Here is a 20,591-nt window from a genome sequence, read left to right on the forward strand (position 1 = left end):
TTGATTTTTAGAATTTTTAATTTGGTATTAAATCAGGGATTTTTTTTTAACTTTTTTGTTGCATGCACAATTCATTGATCTCTTCTTCATTTTATTCATTTAAGCACTGAGAAAGTTGTGGTATGTTGTCTCATTATTATCATTCTCTTTGATGAAATTATTGTTTGTTTTTATGATTTTTAACCCACTCATTTTTTAGGATTAGATTATTTAATTTCCAATTAATTTTTATTCTATCTTTCTGTGACCCTTTATTACATATAACTTTTTTATTGCATCATGATCTGAGAAAGATTTATTTAATATTTTTGTCTTACTGTATTTAGTTGTTAGATTTTTAGACCCTATTACAAGGTCTTTTATTGAGTGTGTAAGTACCCTATATTGCTGATAAAAGAGATATTTTCCTTTCTATCCCCATTCATATTTATCCAGAGGTTTTTCATATCTAACTTTTCTAAAAATCTGTTCATCCACTTAACTTCTTCCTTGTTTATTTTATGGTTAGATTTTTCTAGTTCTGAGATGGGGAAGTTGAGATCCCCCACTAGTATAGTTTTGCTGTCTATTTTTTCCTCTAATTCACTTAAGATTTGTATGCTATGTCACTTGGTGTGTATTTGTTTAATATTAACATTACTTCATTGTCTATGATGCCTTTTAGAAAAATACAGTTTTTAGAATGGAGCAATTGGAAGCTAGTGACTTTATGAGAAATCAAGACACTGTAAAACAAATCCAAAAAATAAAAAAAAATAGAAGAGAATGTGAAATATTTTATTGGAAAAACAACTGACTTGGAAAATAGATCTAGGAGAGAGAATATAAAAATCATTGGACTATCTGAAAGCCATGATAAAAGAAAGAGCCTAGACATCATCTTTCAAGAAATTATCAAGAAAAACTGCCTTGATATTTTAGAACCAGAGGGTAAAATGGAAATTGAAAGAATCCAATGATCACCTCCTGGAAGAGATTCCCAAAGGAAAACTCCTAGGAATATTGTAGCCAAATTCCAGAGTTCCCAGGTCAAGGAGAAAATATTGCAAGCAGCCAGAAAGAAACAATTCAAGTATTGTGGAAACACAATCAGGATAACACAAGATTTAGCAGCTTCTACATTAAGGGACCACAGGGCATGGAATATAATATTCCAGAAGGCAAAGGAGATAGGATTACAACCAAGAATCACCTACCCAACAAAATTAAGTATAATCCTTCAGGGGAAAAAATGGTCATTCAGTGAAAAAGGGGACTTTCAAGCATAGCTGAATAGAAAATTTGACTTTCAAATACAAGACTGAAGTGAAACATGAAGAGGTAAATAAGAAAGAGAAATCATAAGATACTTATTAAGGTTGAACTGTTTACATTCCTTCGGGGAAAGATGATATTTGTAACTCATGAGACTTTTGTCAGTATTAGGGTTGTTGGAGGGAAAAATTATATGTATGTGTATATACATATGTGTGTATGTATATATATGTGTGTATGTATGTATATAAATAGATAGATAGATAGATAGATAGATAGATAAATAGATAGGTAGATAGATAGATGGCACAGGGTGAGTTGAAGATGAAGAGGTGATATCTGGAGAATAAAAAATTAAGGGATGAGAAAGGAGTATACTGGAAGAAGGAGAAAAGGAGAGGTAGAATGGGATAAATTACCTCACATGAAACAGAGAAGAAAAGTTTTTTACAGTGGAGGGGAAATGGGGGAAGGTGAGAGGGAATGAATGAATCTTATTTTCATCAGATTTGGCTTAAGAAGAGAATAACATACACACTTAATTTGGTATGGAAATCTATCTTACCCTACAGGAAAATAGGGAGGAAGGGGACAAAGAGCAGGGGGATGATAGAGGTGAGGGCAGATTGGGGAAGGGGGTAATCAGAAGGAAACAATTCTGAGGATGGACAGAGTCAAAAGAGAGAATAGAATAAATGGGGGGTGGGAGAGGATGAAGGGAAATATAGTTAGCTTTTCACAACATGACTACTATGGAAGTGTTTTGGGTGACTACATATATATAACCTGTATAGAGTTGCTTGCCTTTTCAATGAGGATGGTTGGGGAGGGAGGAAGGGAGAAAATTTGGAACCCAAAGTTTTAAAAACACATGTTAAAAATTATTTTCACATGCAACTGGGAAATAAGAAATACAGTAAATGGGGTATAGAAATCTATCCTGCCCTACAGGAAAAGAGAAGGGGAAGGGGATAACAGAAGGGGGAGAGAGATAGAAAGGAGGGCAGATTAAGGAAGGGATATACAGAATGCATGCCATTTTGGGGTGGGGGGGATGAGATGGGGAGAAAATTTGGAACTCAAAATCTTGTGGAAGTGAATGTTGGAAACTAAAAATAAATAAATTTAAGAGTGGAGACCAGGAAACAGATTAAGACAGAACAAATAGATCTGGGAACTGCATAGAGATGATAATTGAACACAAGGGAGCTGACAAGAGCCTCAAGTGAAATCTTATAGAGGGAAAAGAGAGAGCATATGACAGAGACTTGGGAAACACTCACATTTAGTGGGCATGACATTGATGAAGATCCTGGAAAGGAGACTGAGAAGGAAGGGTCAGAGATGTAGGAGGAGCACCAGAGGGGAGAGTGTCATGAAAATCCAGGGAGCAGAGATTATCCAGAAGAAGGGGTCAGGCCTGAGGTTAAGGATGAGAATTAAGAAAATAGCATTACATTGAAGAATTTAGAAATCATCGGTAAATTTGGACTGAACATTTCCAATTGCATAAGGAAGTCAGAAGTCAGTTTGGCCATCTATGAGAAACTCAACCTGACTGACCCTCAATTTGCTCATCTTAAAGATGGGAATAATAGTATTTCTTTCAAAGGCCTGATGAGGATGAAATGAGATAATGAATGTAAAGTACTTTGCAAACCTTGAAACATCATATAAATGCCAATTATAACTATACCTCCAGAAAATAATAATAATAAAATTTATGAAATAAGAAAAAAAGAAAAGAAAAATGTAGATTCCTTCCTTATCTCTTTTAATTAGATCTTTGCTTTCACTTTGTCTGAGATGATTTTTTTTAATTTCAGCTGAAGTAAAATATATTCTGTTCCAATCTTTTACATTTACTCAGTACATATCTCTCTGTTTCAAATGTGTTTCTTGTCAACAGCATATTGTAGTATTATGGTTTTTAATCCACTCTGCTCTCTACTTCCATTTTATGAGAGTTCATCTCATTCACATTCACTGTTGTGATTACTGTGTACTTCCTTCTATCCTATCCCTCTCCCCATTTATATTTCTCTTTTTTTCACCCTGTCCCTTCTCACCAGTGTTTGCTTCTGACAACCACCTACCTCAATCTGCCCTACCTTCCAGCAGACCACCCCCCTTTTATTTTCCTTATTCTCTCCTACTTCACTATAGAGTAAGATGAATTTCTATACCCAACTTAGTGTAATTGTTATTTCCTCTTTGAATCAAATTTGAACCATTCCCTTCTTTCCTTCTACCATAATTGGTCTTTTGTGCCTCTCCATGTGATCTCATTTGCCCTTTTTTGCCTCCCCCTTTCCTCTTTCCCCACTACATTTTTTTTTACATCACCATGTCAAAATCAACTTATACTCACACCCTCTGTCTATGTATACTCCTTCTAACTACTTTAATGCAGATAGAGTTTTCAAGAGTTACAAGCATAATCTTCCTGTTTAGGAATATAAACAGTTGAATCTCATTGAATAAGATTTTTTTTCTTTTCCTTTCTTATTTGCCTTTTTATGCTCCTCTTGCGTCCTATATTTGAAGACCAAATTTTCTGTTCAGTTCTGGTCTTTTCATCAGGAAAGTTTGAAAGTCCCCTATTTCATTGAATATCCATCTTTTCCCCTGAATGATTTTTCTGGGTATTGGATTCTTGGTTGTATTCCAAGCTTCTTTGCCTTCCAGAAAAATCATATTTCAATCCCCCCTTTAATGTAGAAGCTATTAAATCCTGTGTAATTGTGACTTTGCCTTCTTCATATTTGAATTGTTTCTCCATGGCTACTTACAGTATTTTCTCCTTGGCCTGATAATTCTGGAATTTGCCTACAATAGTCCTTGGAGTTTTTCATTTTGTAATTCTTTCAGTAGGTGATTAGTGGATTCCTTCAATGACAATTTTAGTCTCTGGTTCTAGGCTATCAGGGCAGTTTTCCTTGGTAAATTCTTGAAAGGTTCTAGGCAAGCTCTTTTTTATTTTATCATCCTTTCAGGTTGGTCCTTAAGCCCAGCCTAGTTGTGCTTGTTGTTGCCTGGGTTCTGGGTCTGGCAATTTGCCTTTCGTGCTTGGGCTGGAGACTTCAGAGAAGTAGTGTGCTGTACCACTAGACAGTCAAACCAGGACCAACGGGCCTACATTGCTGATCTGTGCTGTAGCTAAAGGTTTCCAACTGGCTTGTCTGATACTGTCTCCTCTGGGCTGTGCTCACCTTTTACCCAAGTGAGACATACCTTTCCTGAAGTCCTTCTAAATTATCTTAAGCTGGAAAATTATTTCCCTCTGTCTTTTTGTGGGTTTTGTCATTCCAGAATCCCTTTAAAGGCTTGATTTAACATTGTTTCCAAGGCAAGATGGAAAGAGCTCAGGCAACTTCCTAGCTTCTCTCCACCATCTAGGCTCTGCCCCCAGAACTTTCTGCATTTTGGAGAACTTTAGAGAGAGACTTGCTCTACTACATTGCTTAAATAGTTTTATAATCTGCATATTATGGTGGGTAATAGAAAGTTCAACAAAAATCAAAATGATTAAATTGGGTAACTGTCTCCTTCTGATTTCATTCTTTGTAATTAATCAAAATTATTGAGCTTTTAATGTTTCCAGAATATCAGGAAACAAATGAATACTTGAAATAGTAGATTAAGTATATCAATATTATATTAAAATCACAAAGGTTATATTTCAGACCAAATGCATCAGAAACTCAATATAACATAGCTCATTATTAGGTTGATACGTATATGGATATATGATCTTGTTAATGTTGGAAGGCTCAATTCATCCACTTTCTTATCTTTTGACACTCTTGAGTATTACCTCTCATAGATTCTTCAAAGGGGTCCACTTGATATGTGAGTTATCTTTGTTTCAAGGAGAAGCTTAGGTCCCTTAAAAACACTAGATAATTTCCCAAATATACCTTAAACTCCTCTCATCTGCTTAATCAATTGTAGGTTCAGTTCATTTTAATGCACTTAAAATAAAATCATATCTCTGAAATACATCAATGGTACATATCCAAATCTAGCACAAAAGGGATAGCCTATAAGAAAATTTCTTGATCCTTTGCTTAGCATCAGCATCACAAAAGGGTTCTATGATATAATACATTTATTGGAAGAGTTAGGGGTTGGATGACTGTTGTTTCAGTTTATTGATGAGTTATATATTTATTGAAATCCACCATATAATATTTATATTCATTTTGAAAACAAATATGCAAGATTTTATATTTGGTGGTAAATTATGGAAGAAAACATACCTCATATCCAGAAAAGTTTTATATCCACATATGTACTAGTTGTCAAGGAAAATCATATTTGAATAACTTGTTTTGTCTTTAACACATTTATCTAGACAAAGCAATTGATATTCAAGACCAATAATTCCTTTCATTCTCAACATATGAAGATAATATGAACCCTAGAGGCAAATAATGAAAAATAAAATTTAGCTCAGACCACTGCCTGAAGGCAGATTCATCTCAGTAAAATCAAGGTAGTCACATTTGAGAACTATATAATTTTACAATAAAACTTTATTTGCAAAACTATGTTGGAAAAATATTAAATTATACTTCCACAGTGCTGAAACTTTTAAAATAAAATTCTATGAAATTTAAGCATAATTTCTTTTTATGAATTTTGATTATTTTGTATATTTTAATTAATGAATCACTTAATCATTACTATTGAACAGATTTACCTTGCTAACAGTTCCAAAGATGCGATTTTGTTATTGTTTAGTTGTTTCAGTTGTGTCCAACTCTTTGTGAACCCATTTGAGATTTTCGTGTCAAAGACACTTGAATAGTATGCCATTTCCCTCTCCAGCTCATTTTACATATGAAGAAATCAAGGTAAACTTTTAAGTGACTTGCTTAGGGTCACACAGTTACTAAGTGTCTGAGACTGGATTTGAATTCAGGTCCTTCTGATTCCAAGTCAAGTGCTCTATATACTGCACCACCTATCTGCTTCAGAAAATGTCATAACTTTCTCTAAAATGAAATATCTGTTATTTTAGGTATAAACACTTGATAATGGAAGTTTGAAATAAAATCTGAAATATTGTTTTCATATACTTAGAACTTCAAAAAATCATTATCATTATTGTTTCTTAAGTATTTCATAATGCAGCAAGCACTATGGGGAGTAATTCTTCTTTATAAACTAAAACAATATACAGTACACAGCAGGCAGACAAAAGAAAAAACAAATTTTAGTTATAATCCGTAAAGTGCTAATGTTTAACATACCTTATAAAATAATAATTCATATTTTAGAATAAGCTAATTAAATTAAGGATAAATGAAAGAAAACTCTTGATCACTAAAATAATCAAAAGCTTTTGTGGAATAAAGGTTACTTATTCCAATCTTATATTTTTAGTTAAAAGTCTATTCTATGCCTTAACAAATACGTTGATCAAATATTATTCTCCCTACTATCTTTCCTCCATCTTTACACATCAACATGCATATTCCAGGATAAACAGATTGATCTGTGGATCAATTAATTGGCTTATTCAAGGATTTCTGCATAAAATATTGAGTCAGAGGATATTTAAGCTTTAGATTGCTGCATAGTAGTGAGTGCAAGTACTAAATTCTCATATCTATCAGATATAATTTTAGAAAATTAAGAACCACAGGAGTTTGTATTCAACTAATTCTAGCCATTTAACAAGTCTGAAGTAAGGATGAGAACTTAAACCTAAGAAGAAAAGCCTATTTAGCTTAACCATTGGTTATAGTTGAATATTCTGTCTTTTAGTTAGAGACAGGAAAAGTGCCATATGGGGTAGTTAAGTTGGAAATAATTCCAATATATATGGATCTGAAGACTGAACATATAGTAACATGGAATCATTCTTTTTGCTTTTGTACATAAGGATTTACTTGAAATGTTATTGACAGTGTATTATGGGTATAGTAGGAATATCATTGGTTTTAGAATCAGAAAATCTGTGAGTACAAGTCAAATACCTGCACTGATACCAACAACTATGAGATCTTATGCAAATCAGTCAACCTCTCTGAAATTCTATTTATTTTGCTATAACATGTAAGTAATAATGGATGTAAACATCTATCTCACAGGGTTGTTGTACACTAAAACCAGATAATATACCATTTTGTAAACTGCAGACAACTACATAAATGTAAGCTCTTATTTTTAGTTACTAGAGAATTCTCTGGACAAAGAGGTGGTTAAGACTTGTACTATGTGAAGTTTATTCTATACATATAGGGGATTTGGAGTTAGAAATAATTTCAGAGATGATCTAGTCGAACTCTAAATTTTAAACATTAAAAAAATGAGCATTTAAAAGATCCCATGATTTGCAGAAGTAGCAAGTGGCACAGCCAGGATTTCATTCAAGATCTTTTAAGTACTATTAGGAAAGATATGTGATGCTTAAATTTGCTTTTAAGAAGTATTTTCATTGTTAAATGGCATATTATTTTTAATAAGATGCTAAGGCATTAGAATGGCTTGAGAAAATATTTTTAACCCGTCATTTGATGTTCTCTTTCATTCTCTTTTTCTTTCTCCCTCATAGCTCTCTCACTCTGAAAATATTTTAACCCTGATGTCTACTTTCACAGCTATTGCATTTCTAGCCCTCATCGCAATATATTGAGTGGTATCATTTGTTATTACTTCACTCTCAGCTGGATCTATTCAATGGACTTCACTTCCTCACCCAAAGTCTTTCTCCCTTCTCCTCACTGCTTTCTGGCTTCCTTTTAAATGTCATTCTACCCTATTGTAATGTAGTCCCTTGAGAATTGAGACTATCTTCTTTTCTTCTATTGGCAGTCTAGTACCCAGCACAGTGCCTGCCACATATTAAGTATTTGATAATTTATTTCTATATTTTTTTCCTTTTTTATTAATTTATTTTGATTTATCAATAATCACTTCCATATGATTCTGAGTTTAAAATTTTTGTCCCCCTTCCTCCCCACCACACTCTCCGAGATGGTGCACAATCTGATATAGGCTATACATTTACATTCATATTAAACATATTTTCACATATTTTTAAGATCAGTATGTGTTAAAACCTGGAAAGACTTATGCAAGCTGATACAAAGTGGAATGAGCAGAACCACATTTTACAAAGTAACAGCAATATTGCATGATGATAATTTGTGAATGATTTAGCTATTCTCAGCTATACAGTTATCCAAGACAATTTGAAAGGACTTTTTCATCTAGAGAAAGAACTGATAAATTCCAAATGCAGGATGAATATACTATTTTTCACTTTCATTTTTTTGGGGGGGGAGGAGGATCTATCCACCTCCAGAGAGAGAACTGATGAATTCTGAGTGCAAACTGAAGTATAATTTTCTCATTTTATTTTCTTGTTTTTTTAAATGTGGCTAGTATGGACATGTGTTTTACATGATATCTCATGCATAATTGGTATTCTATTGCTTTCTTTCTCATTGGGTGAGGGATGAGTAACAGAGAGGTAGAGAATTTGGAACTCAAAATACAAAAAGAAAAAATATTAAAAATAAATAATAAAATGCCTTAAATACTTGTATCTGCTTTGTTGCTACACTCTAAAGGCAATGAGGTTTTTCCATCTAATTTGCAGCTGAAACTTTCAATATCCATTATATCCCCCATTAGAATGTGAGCTTCCAGAAAGCAGTGAATATAATTCAGTGCTTTGCAAATAGTAAGAATTTAATAAATATTTCATCCATTCATTTCTTCTAAAATCTTCCAAAAGAGGCAAAATGTTGTGGTTGAGAAAGGTCTAATGAAGAAGTCAAGAAGATCTAGTTTCAAATCTGTTTCTCTACATATTAGTTGTGTGATTATGGACAAGTCACTTAAACTTTCAATGGCCTCAAGGAAGTCTGGAAAACAACATATTATAGATGAGATTCTCTTCTTCACTGGTAGTGACAGTTGGGAAGTCTCTAAAGTAATGGAATCACACTTACAAGAGAACAAAAACAAAATAGCTTCATTATTCCTTTATGCAAGTCCAGACAATCTGCATGACATTATGATGGACTCAAGTCCACTAAAGTTAGATTTCTGGAACACTACCACAGTGGAAATTTTCCTTTTACATTTGGAAGCACTCCAGGTAAAAGATGCATTGTCATCATAAAGGTATAATACATTATTTGTAATACTTTCATTATCCTATTGCTAGGCTTCCCTACAGCTAAAGGCATTGTCTGATTAAGAGGCTTTTGAACACATTAGACTTTGTGTCTGGCAATTTTATCTAATTGGAAACTCAAGGCTGCTTCCGATATTATGGTTAATAATACATTTTTAAGATATTAAAACCATGATGTGTGTATATATCTATGTTGAGATGAATAGTTGTTTATCTTTCTAATTTTGCTTTATACTGTTATTTTTATTTTAAAAATGAAACATGAAGTAAAGATAAACATGAAATGAATTTAGTAGTCACCTACAGGCCTCAGCATGCACTGAAATTTAAAACTAATGAAAGAGAAGAAAACTGGTGATGATATAAGGGGAGATTAAAGAGAAGGGAAAAATAAATGCACTGCTTAAAATATTTTTCTAAGATGATTCTGAAGAAGCAAGAGAAATCTTCTGAATTATAGCAAGAGAAATAATATAACAGGGCCTATACCATTATACTTAAAGGTATCAAAAATAAAAAAAAATTTCAACTTAAGGGAAAGATAACATCCCTATCCATCAGCAGGAGTATGTGCCTATATAAAATATCAGAAATTGTTATTCTGTATCTTTACAAAGGTTATTGCATATTTTCTCAGACTTCTGCCTGTTTGATTTCTCTGTAATCCAGGTGTTTTATATTTACAGTGGGCTACTAATATCCTTTACTTTTTTTTACAAGAAATTTGGAATGAAATATGTCATTGAGATGAAAACTCTTTAAGAAGACTTGATCAAATAAGTGACTGTCTTTGAGATGTGCTTCTTTTTATCACATCAAAGGGGAAAAAAGGTAACAAATAATACAATCAGGATAATCAAATAAAGGAAGGAGAAAACAAATTATCACAAGATATTTCTTATAAGGCCACATTAATAGCTAATTAGTCCAAACCCACCCAAAGAATGCTAGCTCATTATGTACAATTTTCTTAACTGGCCTCAGAATCCAACTTAGATAATGTCAGACCTCAGGTCTCAGAGACTTCATTTGATGAAGTCTGAAAACCCACCATCTTAATGGGTTGAGACATATGAATTTGATTAGCCATGGAATTCCAGATAGAAGAAAATAGATTAAATGAAGAAAGAATGGGCTCATAAATATGGGACTTGTTCCAACACTGAGTAATACACAGTATAGAGCGGGAAATTCTTCTAGCAGGAATAAAAGGTAGACATTAAGAACCACTATGGAGGCCCTGTTAAGTCTGCTGTCCTTGTCCAGTAACAACAGCATTCAATGACACCTTGTGGTGGAGGACATTCCGAGAACTCCTTCAATGCTGCTAGTCTGCAGAAAACAGTTGACCACAACTTTGGAAGGAAGTCAAAAGATCTGAGTCTATTTCAGTGTGTTATGTTACAGAGGAAAAGGTAATCTTCATAAGAAGATTAGTAGCAGGAAATACATCATAGAAAAACCAGCAGAGGCACTAATAAAGATAAAGACTGATAAAGGGGAAATAGCAAAAATGGCCAAGTAGGAGGAAATACAACCCACAACTTCTTCAAATGATAATGAAAAAAAAGAGAGATCGTTCAACAGAGATGTGTTTGAGAAATCCAAGGAAAAACCATAGTGAGTCATTTTTCTAGCCCAGTTTGTCACAGGTAAAGAAAAAAAAGTATATGGATGATGGGAAAAGGAATTATAAAGGAAAATGCTAGTAATAGCATTTCAGAGAGGGAACTGAAGTGGGGCCTGTGGATGTGCAACAGATCAAAAAAACATCCCAGATCCAACAGATCTGATGCCATTCAGGAAGCAAGAGCAAGGGGTGGGGGAAAATGAAACTGGTAACTTTGTTCTTTATATTCTAGAACTGGAATTCTAGAATACATCCAGTATTTACAGTGGATGGGACCTGTGCCTAGGGCTGATGAACCAAGGCAATAAAGGCATATCATTCAGAAGTTGAATATTGAGCATGGAGCAGGAACAGAAACAAGCAGCAAATGTGTGACTCTGACCCTGCAGTACAGTGTTGGATTCAGTTCCCAGAATGATCTGAGGTCAAAAATCAAAGAGGATTTACCCTAATGGGTAGCCTTCAGTACCACCACACTAAGCCTTAAGAGCCTTCCAGCCAGCTGAATGGGACTAGGTCCAGCAGCAGACTTTTGAAACTTCAACTAGACACAACCCTATAATTACATAGCACAAACCCACAATAAGGTAAGAAACACACAAAGCTCAAATCACAAAGACACCAATCCAACTTAAGCTTAGATCAGACCCTTGTGGATACACTGAATGTTTAAAAGTTGCCAAAACAAGCCACTAGTGAGATCCTTGAAGAAAACACAATTTAGTACTCAGAAGCAACAAGAGTAGGAACCAGGATAAAATAAAACAGGACCAAGAAAGATCCAGACATATCCACCATGAGTGTTCAGAGCTTGGCCTTATAGAAAAAAATAATCTCATTCTGTAAAGTCATAGTGGAAGAATGAATAAACAATGACAACATCCAGCCAAAAGAACTAACCTGTTGATAATGGCATTGGAGACACAAACTCAAAAGAAGTAAATGTCTCTAAATTATTTATAAGCCAAACCTCAAAGAAAAACACAGCATGGATCCAAGTTCTATTAGTATTTCTGGAAGAAATTAATCAATAATTTTAAAGAGTTAAAATGATATACAAATGTAATTAGATTGCTAGTTTAAAAAATTAGAAAAAAATGACAATTGTAGAGGAAAACTTGAAAACTAAACCAAGTTTCTGAAGCAACCAAATCCTTGAAATTTAGAATGCATCAAACAGAAGTTAATAACATTATTACATAAGAAGACATATATAAAAAATTTCAAAAAGATGAAAAAATAGAAGTATGATATATGTCCTCATACAAGTGACCCAGAAAATAGAACAAGGAGAGATAATTTGAATATAATTGGGCTACATGAAAGCTATCACTTTACGGTATCATATTTCTAGAAATCATGATTTGATTATTAGTTCTGAAAGTTCAGCTATTTTCATTGCTTCTTCCAGACAAACCACCCATCTTGTTCTCAAGTACTCCCTTAAATTTGGTCTGAAGAAGTAGTAGTGGCAGTAGCTATTCCATGAACTTCAAACCTCAAGAGAACTTCTCTATAGTCTTTCAAAAATATCACAAATATCATATCTCTGAGGAGACTTATCAAGGACCGGAAAAAGTTATACCATATCTTTCAGATATTGTCCCTCTTTAGACAGTAGGGGGGAAAAAGATGAATATTTACATTCTAACTAGAAGGATTCACAGCAACTGTTTTAAAACATTTGTTTGAATGTTGCATGTGGGTAGATAATGGGATTTCCTTTTTAAATCAAATACTTTGCATTATTCCTCCAAATGAAGAAAATAAAATGGTGACCAGTAGTGATTAAAGGACATTATCATCAATCCACTTTTTTCAGACACAACAATCATGTTCTAAATCTTGAACATAGCTTAACACTCTCTCTGATAGATAGCAAGAGCTTAACAATTTTTTTTATTTTTATAATTTATTTTATTTTTAATTTAAGGAATAAAGCAAGCATTTCTGTAACACAATATTATAAAATAGATGATTGCACATGAAATTGCAAATTTATTATATCCAACTTACTGTTCCTTTTAAATACATGATAAAGTTATGATGTAAATTTATTTACTTTTTGTTTTCTTCCCTACTGCCAACAAATGCATTTTGACTGACATTTGAGAAAGGATACTAGTGAAAAAGATGAAACAGTTCTTCTCTAAATAGAGCTAACAACCTACTGAGGAGGATACATGTATATAGTAGGTAAATACAAAGTATATAAAAAGGGAAAAAATAATTTCAATAGGTAATACTTGAAAATAACAGGGTGGTAATGTCAGGAAATGGAATGGAATAAGCATTTATAGAGAACCTGTGATGTGCCAGGCACTGTGTTAAGCACTTTTTGTAATATATACCTTATATATTCCTCACAACAACAGTTTAGGAAACTGAGACAGAGGATAAATGACTTATCCAGGACCACAGAGCTAGTAAGTATCTGAGGCCAGATTTGAGCTCAGGTGTTCCTGACTTCAGGCTCAGCACTCTATCCACTTCACCACTTATCTTTTGGTTTAGAAGTTAGAACATAAAGTGTGCTAACAAACAATATTCTTCAATGTGAAGATGAATCATGCTTCTTTCAAAGTCCAGGCAATTGGTCTTATTAATTTGTTTTTTGTCCCCCTGATAAGCATTTCACTTTCTTCTCAATTCCCAAATAGCAAGACTTATTCTGAATACGATAAAAGACAGATTATATTTATCTGGAGTCAAAAGCCATTACATATACCTATGAATAACGAATAAGGTTTAAGGAGATAAGTAAACTTTAAAATCTATATGATTCAGGTTTGCCTAATATCAGTGAAGGTAAGCTGAAAGTAGGGAGAATAAACAGAGAACATATAAATTCACCATGTCTCAGTGGAAAGTCCAGCACATTTAGGCAAGCAACAAGTTATGCCAGACATGCCTTCCCTAAAGAAGATCAGCAAGCCAGACAAGGCTCTTCTCACTGACAATAATATTCAATTCAGGCTAGCAGAACTTTTTTTTTTTGGAGTGGACTCACTGCTGATAAATTTATATATTCCAAGATCCTCTCCTTTCTATAGAACTCCAATATTCCTTGGATTCTCAATGTCTGCTCTCATGATCTTTTCAGCTTGCAAAAACTACGCTTCCCAGCAGTTCTCATTATCAGAATGAGATCACATTCCTCTCTATGTTTTGGAGTATTCTAGTCACTTGAAAGTATGATGTTGCACCCCAGATATGAAGGATTCCACATGCCACAGAAGTGAATACCAACATAATGGAATGTGGATGAATAATGTGGTGCCCTGGGTTTAACCAGCGCATACAATTCAAGGCAATTACATAGCAAAAATAAATGCAATAGATACATCAAAAACAAAACATTACTTGGCAGGCTATTTCAGTGACTACATGACTCAATTATATTGTTACATATAATAATGCATATATCACAGTGAATTATACATATATTCAAAAGGCCAAAAATCTACATAGGTAAAATATTGCTAAAATCTAGCTTTCAGTAACCTACTTGCATAAAATAGTTTGCTTATTTACATTGTTTCTTATCTATTAATTATCACAAATTTAGCATTGTGGTAATTAATATTTGCCATAAATTCCTGTAATTTTTTTTAATTACTCATGTGTAACTTTATATAGTCTACCTGAAAATTGTAAAGTCATATTGATTTTCAGATATTCAATATGGCTTTTCACTGATACAGAGTACCCTTTTTGTCAAATTATTCAAATTTATGAAAATCTTTTGCATATCCTATGCCTTAAACCTGATGTGGTCTTTCAGGATCATGAATCTGACTACAGAATACAGTGACATAAACTAATGTATTTTCAGCTTTTACTTGTTTTAAGCTTCATGGATTAAAGTGAAACATGTATGATGACATATAAGTTATTATTATAATGAAACTGGAATTTTATGGTTTCTAATGCACAGTTTATAATGGTTCAGTTTCTCCCCAATTACCATACATTTGTTGCATCTTTTTAGAAAGTGCTACTGTTGTTATTTTTAAAGTAAAGTCCCATTAGTTTTTCCCAAATGGCTGAACATAGCTTGTTCCCTTGAGAAAACTTCAAATTACTGTTCATGTTAAAAAATGGTGTAAAATATTGAAATCACAAAACAGATAAGATTCAAGTCCAAATTATCACTCTGTGACCTGGAAGAACACAGTGAAGAAAATAAAGTTTAGAAGTAGGGTATTTGATCACCTAATTAGAAAAAAAATAACTGAAGTCTGTTGAAAGTGGCATCATCCTAATTAATTATTGATTTGGGCAAATATCCCACAGGAATGCAAAATGTTGGAGAGAATTATAAGAATTTTATAATGACATGTAATTGTCAATGCTGACACCATCTGGTGCTATAGGGATACTGTATCAAACAGAAAGTAACCAGGATTTATTATTATTATTATTATTATTATTTCAGAGAAACTAGTAGGAAATGATAATTACTTCAAAGAACCTTGAAATATCCAAGTAAAATCAACTGGTAACTCTATAACACATACTTACTGGGATTGTGATTTCTAGAACTGTATAGACTAGGTCAAGTTAAATATCCCATTCTAGTTAATGTTGTGTAACCTTATCAGTGTGAATGAGTAATGTTGCTTAAACTCGTGGTAGGCAATGGTCCATGTGATAATTAAAATCAAAAGCATTAAAACACAAGGGGATTAAAAAGAGGAGTGTCTTATTTAATTACAGTATCTGGATAAACATGAAATTAAAGGAGATAACAGAGAATGAGATGTAAACAGGTTTTCATGAAACTGAAAAGACTCATTATCCTCTTTAGTTAAGTACTCTTAGCTAAAATTTATTATTCAGCTTTATTAATGAAAATAAATCTATAGAGGTTTATGTTTCCTACTTTGGTCCACATATGAAAGTTTTCAGGTTTTATAGTTTGTTTTCTCCCTATTTTGAAGGGCAAGTGCATTCAGTTAAGCTGAGATGTGTTTCATAGGCCAAATGTAGGTTTTTGTTAATGTGGGGACTCTCTCTACCAATATGGATTACAATCCATCTTTAAATCAGAATCAAATATCTTGAGCCAGAAGGGTCCTCAGAGGGCATCTAATACAAACCTTTTGTTTTAGAGATGAAGTTGAGGATCAGGGAAGTTGAGTAACTTGCCCAAGGCAAGATGTAGTGTGTGTCTTTGCAAATAGTTGTTCAGTGTTCACAATTGTTACTTGACTTGTTTGAGTAAAATAGCTAGTTACTGTCAGAAGCAGAGTTTGAATCCAAGTCAGGAAAATTAATAAAACTCAGTTCAAGTCTTGCCTTTGATTCATATAATCTGTGTCACCTTGATCAAGACAATGAATTTCTCATTTCCTCCAAGCAACAACCTAGAATTTAGTTAGAGAGAAGATACTGATCTACATGGGCAAATGGAATTTCCTCATTGAGGAAATCCCTATACCAATGAAAAAGCAGGTCCATTCCCTATCTTTTGACACTAACTGCTACAATAGAAAGAAAATTGTAACAGAACAGTTTCAGTGCAACACCACAAAATTTGGAAGAATGTAGGCAGAATACTACAAATTTAGTAGTAAAAACCAGGTTCATGTCACCAGCACTAATTCATGACTACCTCTCAAGGAGGTGCATCTTATGAGAAGAATAAGACATTCTACTCACATAAACTTGCTGATTATCCTGTATTGAAATATGGGCTAATATTTTTGAGAAATTAAGACCTCAAAATTTCTGTCAGGAATAGCTCTACTCTCAGGTCCTTTTTTTCAGCCACCCCCCCCCCAGGGATTTCAGGCACTTTTTCATATCTGCCAAGAGGGGGGGGGAACTGCAGGAAAGTTAGGGCTTGATTCAATATCAAATTCCTTTCTTACTCCTAATGTAAGAAATATATATAACAGGAGGTCTTGTGCATGCCCAGGCCACCTAAAAATGGCACAATCCACATAAGAATTACTATGGAAATGTTGCTGGAAGACAGTTTGCATTTGCCCACCCCATGGCTGGGTGGAATCTTCCCCCCCAACCCCAGTGGACACATAGCTAGATGGGTTTAAATTAGCCCCAGGTTGGACTTTTACGGCATTTGTATCTGAAGAAGGAGGATACTTCTTCACTTACACCAGACTTTAGGCATGAACCTGTTAGGAATGATATTTCATAGGAACTAAACTTAGCTGTGAGACTGATCACCCCGCCACCACCAAAACACTGATGTAATATAGAGGGAATTGTACCTTCAAGGATTTGAAGGAAGTGTTAATATATTACTTCTTGCTATATCTTTGAAATAAATACTTCAAAGTAGATGGTAGTCCAATTTTAAGTGGTAAAAGGAAATGTGGTGTCTAGGCCTAATGTCACCTGGTGTCATCTGCTGGTGACCCCTAAAATAGAAGGAGCTCAGGGAATGGTGAATCAAACTAATACTAGAGAAAAAATCCACATACTTCAGTATTTGAAAGACCTGATAGGAGGCTATGACAATCATCTAGGAAGATGATAGGCATATCTAGGGTAGTGACTAAAAAAAAAAAAGAAAAGAAAATGGATTCAAGAAGTATTGCAGAGGTGGAATGGATATGACTTATTAATTCTTTGGATGTGAGAGTTAAAGGAAATAGTAGAATAAAAAAATAACCTAGAATCTGCAAACATAGCAGACTGGAACTAGTTTGAGAAAAAAAAAGATAATTAGCTTATTTTAGGATATGTTAAATTTGAGATGCTGTTATAACTTCCATACAGAACTATGCTCAAAGAGCTATAGAACTCTTTGATCCAGCAGTACCACTTCTAGCTCTGTCTCCCAAAGAGATCATTAAAATAGGAAAAGGAACCAAATGTACAAAAAAAATTATAACAGCTCTTTTTGTGGTGGCAAAGAATTAGAAATTGAGGGGATGTCCATCAATTGGGAAATGACTGAACAAGTTGTGGTATAAGAATGTAATGGAATACTATTGTTCCACAAGAAATGATGAGCAGGCAGAAAGACTTAATTAACTGATGCTGAGTGAAGTGAGCAGAACCAGGAACAACATTGTGTAGTGACCAACTTTGATATACTTACCTCTTCTCAGTAATGTAATGTTTTAAGACAATTCCAAAAAATTCATGATGGAAAATGCTATCTGCATCCAGAGAAAGAATTATGGAGTCTGAATGTACATCAAAGTATACTATTTTTTTCTCTCTCTTTTATTCTTTCTCATTTCCCCCCCCCCCCCGCTTTGGTTCTGATTCTTCTTTACAACATGACTAGTGTGAAAGTATATTTAATATGATTGTGCATGTATAACCCATATCAGATTGCATGCTGTGTTGAGAAGGAAGGAAGGGATAAAGGGGGAGAAAATTTAGAACTCAAAATCTTATAAAAGTGAATGTTGAAAACTAAAATAAATAAATATTTTTAAAATGTCCAAACTAGACTTTTTAAAGATCCCCATCACTTGTGCCTCTTGAAGGTTTTCTAATGACTTTAAAAGAGTTTTTATGTTACCAACACAATTCTTCACTCGAATTAGTTTGTTGTTCATGTTCCTCATTACTGTGCCATTATTTGCCATTGTTAAAAACCATGAAAAGAATTAGATATATAAAGAAGAGACAAGAACTGGATCACCACCCCCAAGAAAAAAAAGAAAAAAAAAAGAAAAAACTTCCAAGCAGTGGTGCCCTTAAGGCAGCTGAAGGTATAATTCATGGGCTCAGAAGAAAAATAAGGTACAGAAACAAAATTTGGGGAGTCATCTACCCAAAGGGAATAATAAAATGAAGGTAAGTCAATGAAATTGCCAGAATATAAAGAGTAGCAGAAGGCCAGAAACTGAATGTTAGGGGAATGGTCATATTAAGAAGTCTAGAACAGGATAATAATTCAGGGAAGGAAATGCACAAATTTGGCAAATAAGTTAACACAAGGTCCAAAAGATTGTTGGATCTCTAAAGTTGAGGGAGGAAAGAATATCCAGCAGGAGTATGATATAATGGTGTTTCTGGGGAATATAGATGTTGTAGTGCAAAGAGATATCATCAATTTCAAAAAATGTTAAGAAAAAAAGAAAATGGTGTGTCAAAAGCAGCAAAGAAGCTAAAGTGATTATGATCTGAAAAGATCACTGAATTTGGAATCTAAGAGTTTATTACCAACCTTTGAGAGAGTAGGTTTAGCAGAATGATGGGGCTGAAGGCATTGGACATGTGGTGAGTGATAAGAATATAGAGTCTATTCAAAGTTAAGATATGGGTCAATAATTAGCTATGTTAGATTGAACAATATAGAAATACACATCTCTATTATGCACACACATATTTGTATATGTGATTATAGAGTAAAAATGTACATGCATATCTGAGTAGGTATGTATGTATGTATGCACATGCAAACAGTCCAGAAGCCTACTGAAGATCACAAAAGCATTGTAAAAACATCTTTGGCTATTTCCATTTTTAAGGCTATAGCTATAGAACCAGTCAATTCAGCTCTTGAGTAAGATGGAACATTTTGGTCGCTTTAATGAAGAATGAGGTACCAGTGAAAAGAACCCTCATTTTAGAGGGTTATAATGGGTTTGAATCCCTGCTCCTGTACTTATTAGTCAATCAGTTTATAGCATTTATTAATTCCAGAAAACTTATAAGAATTTTTCAGATCCTATTGCTAAGAAATATCTCAGTCAGGAAGCAAACTCAGCTCTTCTCTACTCTAGGTCTAGCACTTAATTCATTATACCATACTGCCATTCTCATGCAAAGTGCTTTTATAAATCAAAGCTCATTATGTAAATGTTAGCTGTAACACTAGGTTTTACTATAACTTACATCATTGTGTTGTTGGAGGCTTAAAACTGTATGAACACCTGAGACAATTATGTAATTAATTTAGTCCAGATGTCTTTTAGCCAATGTCCTTGGCTGAGAGGCAGTAATGTAATGAAGAAAAAGATTACTTGAAATTCTGGAAAACCTGAATTCACTTCCTGCCTCCAAAACGTACTGTCTGTGACTCTGGGCAAATAATTTAAAACCACAGTTCTCTAAAAATATCAATTGTGAAAATGATGCTAATCTGTCTTGTTGGTTGGACATTCCCCTTTTTTGGGGAGAGGGAAGGGGCCTCCTGATACATCCTGATATATCCATAGGTTCATTTCCATTCTATCCCTTATGGTTTAACTAGAAAGTCTGGATAATTTTTTACCCCTCAACCGAATGTAAAAATACATTCTTCACTTTGCTTATCTAGGTAGCTGTAAGTAAATTTTAAAAGAATAAATTAAGTGCTGCTGATATTTGCATTTCAAATTTTATGCTATTATCTGTTTTTACATTTCAAAAATCAGAACCTGTGAATATTATGATATAATAGTAATATGATACATGCATTCCCCTAAGACTATAGTCTTACAGATCTTAGCTGGAGGGCATTTTTATTATCTAAGGTGGAATAATTCTCTGTTGTGAGTTTCATGTCAGTGAGAAACTTGCTAATTCTACACACACACACACACACACACACACACACACACACACACACACACA

This window comes from Vombatus ursinus, unplaced genomic scaffold (assembly GCF_900497805.2).
Source record: "Vombatus ursinus unplaced genomic scaffold, bare-nosed wombat genome assembly UNPS02011014.1, whole genome shotgun sequence".
Classification (NCBI taxonomy): Eukaryota; Metazoa; Chordata; class Mammalia; order Diprotodontia; family Vombatidae; genus Vombatus; species Vombatus ursinus.